This window comes from Pan paniscus, chromosome 14 (assembly GCF_029289425.2).
Source record: "Pan paniscus chromosome 14, NHGRI_mPanPan1-v2.0_pri, whole genome shotgun sequence".
Taxonomy (NCBI): domain Eukaryota; kingdom Metazoa; phylum Chordata; class Mammalia; order Primates; family Hominidae; genus Pan; species Pan paniscus.
Window position 1 is genome coordinate 30,463,502 of NC_073263.2, and position 4,526 is coordinate 30,468,027.

Here is a 4,526-nt window from a genome sequence, read left to right on the forward strand (position 1 = left end):
GGATGGCTTCCATAGGCTGTTCAGAAAATGGCTGGGACAAATCGGAGTAAAAAAACTTAAAAGTTTTTATTTCTGTCTCTTTCTCCCCACAGAGGAGCTTGAAATTCTTGCTTCAGGCCATATGGAGTGGATATTCCTTCCAGAAGGAAATTACAGACCACTCTCTGTTTCTACTCAACTGCTTTTCACTCTGTAAGTGGACTCTTTGAAGCAGCCTTTTATTTACCTCAGATTCTGACATGAATAATTGTTTAATTGCCTTTCAGCCTACACAAGATAAGGAACCATGTCTCAAAAATTGTATAATTCTCTTAACTAAACAATAGCCAAGCCATCTGGAGTAGTTTTCGAAGGAAAAAAGAATTCCTCACATATGTTAAGCATTTTATTCTTTTCAAAATGCATTGCTCTGTATTATTTCGCTAAATTGGATAACGTATACGAAAGCACTGTGCAAATTACATCACATAACAAAAAAGTGAAATGTTATAACAATGATTGATTTGATTTTCCATGTGGGAAACTGAGGCTTTACGGGGGTAAGTTACAATCCCAAATCACAGCAGTTAAACGGAGCCCAGACAGTGGTCTGTCTTCTACCTCCGGATGTGCTCTCTCCTCTGCAGAGGATGCTTCACCTCTTGGGGCCTTCCCCAGCAGAGGCCCAGGATCACCTGCAAAAGGCTTCCCCAAGGGTGAGGCCAGAAGCAGGGCTGCAGATATGTGTCCTGAACCTCCCATGGACCCTGCTGGCTCCCTTCAAAGGCTTCGGGCATAGCGACTTGCCTTTCCGTCTTGTTCAGTCGTCACCAGTCAGCCGTCTGCAGACTTCTCTCCCTCACGTTGTGGCAGAGGAGTTGTACATTCTCTAGATTTTAAAAATATATAAGTTACTTTTTCTTTAAAAAAAAAATTGTCTCTGAAATAAGCTCCCAATACATTTGCATATTTTTAAAACCTGTTAGCAAATTCTCATAATAGGATTTGCGTTTGTTAGAAGAGGACTGGGGCAGAAATCACAGATGAATGAAGCACCTGCCACTCCCTCACCCCTCAGTGAGTGCAGCCCACCCAGGGAGGCAGCAGGATACAAGGTGGAGGAGTACCCCAATACCCAAGAATCCCATGCAAAGGGCAGAGCAGCCTGAGAGCAGGGGCAGGATACCAGAGGGAAGGGCTCAGGAGGGTTTCAAATGCATCAAAGGACACAATCAACAGAGTGAAGGGGCAACCCAAGGAGAATCAAAGAAAATATTTGCAAATCATATATCTGATAAGGGATTGATATCCAGAATATATAAAGAACTCCTGGCCAAGCACAGTGGCTCATGCTTGTAATTCCAACACTTTGGGAGGCAGAGATGGGAGGATTGCTTGAAGCAAGGAGTTCAAGACCAGCCTGGGAAACAAAGTAGGACTCCTTCTCTACAAAAAGAAAAAAAATAATTAGCTGGATGTGGTAGTGCACACCTGTAGTCCCCACGACTTGGGAGGCTGAGGTCCGGATTGCTTGAGACCAGGAGTTCGGAGGCTGCGGTGAGCTCTGATCTCACCACTGTACTCCAGCTGAGCTGATACAGTGAGACCCCGTCTCTAAAAAAAAAAAATTAAATATTTAAAAATAAGAACTCCTGCAACTCAACAACAACAAAGTCAGTCCAAATAAAAAATGGGCAAAGGACTTGAATAGACATTTATCCAAAGATGATATGTATACAAATGGTCAATAAGCATATGAAAAGATGCTCAGCATCACTAATCAATCATTAGGAAAATCAAAATCACAATGAGATACCACTTCACACTCATTAGGGAGGCTACTAATGAAAAAAAAAAATAGAAAATAACAAGTGTTGGATATTGAGAAACTGGAAGCCGGATGCATTGGGAATGGGCAGGAATGTAAAATGGTGCAGCCACTATGGAAAACAATATGGTGGTGCCTCAACAAATTAAACATAGAATTACCGTATGTTTCAGCAATTCCAAAGAAACATCATTCTCTGGGGTAAATACCTGAGGTTCGCCATCTCATGCCAAGGATATTGAGTATGCAGACACACAGGAAGTGGGTTTAGGAGCAGAGGTTTAATAGGCAAAAGAAAGAGAAAAGAAAACAGCTCTCTCTTCTGCGAGAGAGAGAAGGGCACCTGAGTGGGAGTTCCGGCTGGTCGTGGAGTGCACAGGGTTTTATAGAAAGGCTTGAGGAGGCGGTGTCTGATTTACATAGGGCCCAAAGATTGGTTGGACCTAGTGTGATGTTTACATAGCTTGAGGGAAGCTGGCTGCCCCACCCTAATCTTATGCAAATGGGCTATCTGCCTGACGAGCTCCATGTTGTCTGCCCCCTGCTGCACATGTGGTTGGCAAGGAAAAGGGAAGATGAAGCTGCCATTTTGAACATGCCTATTTCCCAGGTAACCCCTTTCCTATTGGCACAACTGCCAGCATTCACCTGTGCAAACTTCTAGCCTGCCTTTCTATGTCTGCAGCTTGATTTTACTGGCCACCCTTTGTTAGAAAAGAAAATGATTTGGGGGCTGCTTTTCATTAAAAGGAAAACCTTACTGAGGACTTCCTTACCCTCACTATCTGCCTAAATAATGTCTTTTTAACTCCTACATCATTTCCACTTCTGGGTATATACCCAGAAAAGTGAAAGCAATGACTCAGATAATTATACATCCATGTTCATAGTGACATTATTCACAGTAGTCAAAGGGTGGAAGCAACCCAAGTGTCCATTAGCAGATAAATAGATAAGTAAAATGGGGTCCATATAATGGAAAGTATTCAGCCTTAAAAAGGAAGGAAGATCTGACACATGCTATCGCATGGATTAACCTTTAAGACATTATGCTAAGTGAAATAAGCCAGACACAAAGGAACAAATATTGTATTGTAGACCAAAAATAAAATTATAAGGCCCCCCAGTCATCTGAAAGAACCCCTCCTCTCAGCCAAGGGCACTCCAAAGTTAACCTGAAGAACTTGTTCAGGTCATCACGGGAAGGTGGGGTGGGACATTCCTCATTATACCCTCCTCCCATTTGGAATTCAGAAACAGCCAGCCAGCATTAACATCAACTCAGACCTTAAGTCTGATAAGAAACATTTACAACCTATTCTCTTTGGAGCCTGCTACTTGGAGGCTTCATCTGCATGATAAAACCCTGGTCTCCACAAGGACATTTACCCAGATGTTCCTTTTTTTTTTTTTTTTTTTTTTTTTTGAGATGAAGTCTTGCTCTATTGCCCAGGCTGGAGTGCAGTGGCATTATCTTGGCCCACTGCAGCTTCTGCCTCCTGTGTTCAAGCGATCCTCCCACCTCAGCCTCCCAAGTAGCTGGGATTACAAGCATACGCCACCATGCCTGGCTAATTTTTGAATTTTTAGTAGAGATGGGGTTTCATCATTTGTCCAGGCTGGTCTCAAACTCCTGGTCTCAAGTGATCCACCCCTCTCCGCCAACCAAAGTGCTAGGTTTACAGGCGTGAGCCACCGCACCCCACCAGATATTCCTTTTTATGATAATAACTCTTTCAACCAATTGCCAATCAAAAAGTCTTTAAATCTACCTATGACTTAGAAGCTCCCCCACCAACCCCAACCTTCCACCCTTACCTTGCTTTGACTTGTCCTGCCCTTCTAGATGGAACCAAAGTAAATTTTACGTATACTGATTAATGTATTATGTCTCCCAAAAATGTATAAAAACAAGCTGTATCTCGAGCACCTAGGATGCAAGCCATCAGGACCTCCTGAGGCTGTGTCATGGGCATGTCTTCAAATACTTTTTTTTTCTTTTTTGAGACAGAGTCTTGCTTGCTCTGTCACTCAGGCTGGATGCAGTGATGTGATCTCGGCTCACTGCAGCCTCTACCTCCCGGATTCAAGCGATTCTTCTGCCTCAGCTTCCCGAGTAGCTGGAATTACAGGCACGCACGACCACACTTGGCTCGTTTTTTGTATTTTTTGTAGAGATGGGGTTTCACCATGTTGGCCAGGCTGGTCTTGAACTCCTGGTCTCAGGTGATCTGCCCACCTCGGCCTCCCAAACTGCTGGGATTACAGGTGTGAGAGAACTTCCCAGAAAAATGTGAAGGTCTGAGGAGAGAGGGAGGCACTGAAGTCCATCGAAGCCCTCTCCAGGGAGGACACCTTCTGGAGGCTGCTTCACTGAGGCCGATGCTACTTAGAAGAGGAACCCACGCCCTTCCTCACCTCTGCAGTGTGTGATGATCCCTCAAAGGCCCTTTCCCAGTGGGTACATGGCCTGGGAAGGATGAAGGACGAGGTGTCCAGCTCCTCCCCTAGGGTCATCTATCTGAGAGTTCATCTCTCCTGTCCCATCCAGATGGCAGAGAAGACAGACTGTGCCCATCAGGGACCATAAAGGAAACTCCCCTGATTCACTTGGCTCCTCCAGAGGGTAAGAGAAGAAACACCCTGTGTATACAGAATTAATACAGAGGGTGACATGAGACAGAAGTTTGACCTCATCCCTTTTTCCATTGGTTTTTAA

The 4,526-nt window shown here is 44.3% G+C and overlaps 1 long non-coding RNA gene across 1 annotated transcript; it reads right to left on the reverse strand.

The window, feature by feature from the left end:
- Positions 1–367: 367 nt before the first annotated feature.
- Positions 368–4,526, reverse strand: LOC130540756 (uncharacterized). Its single transcript, XR_008954746.2, has 2 exons — positions 1,471–4,526; positions 368–868 (listed from the first exon to the last, which is right to left on the reverse strand). It is a non-coding gene; the product is annotated as an uncharacterized LOC130540756 (long non-coding RNA).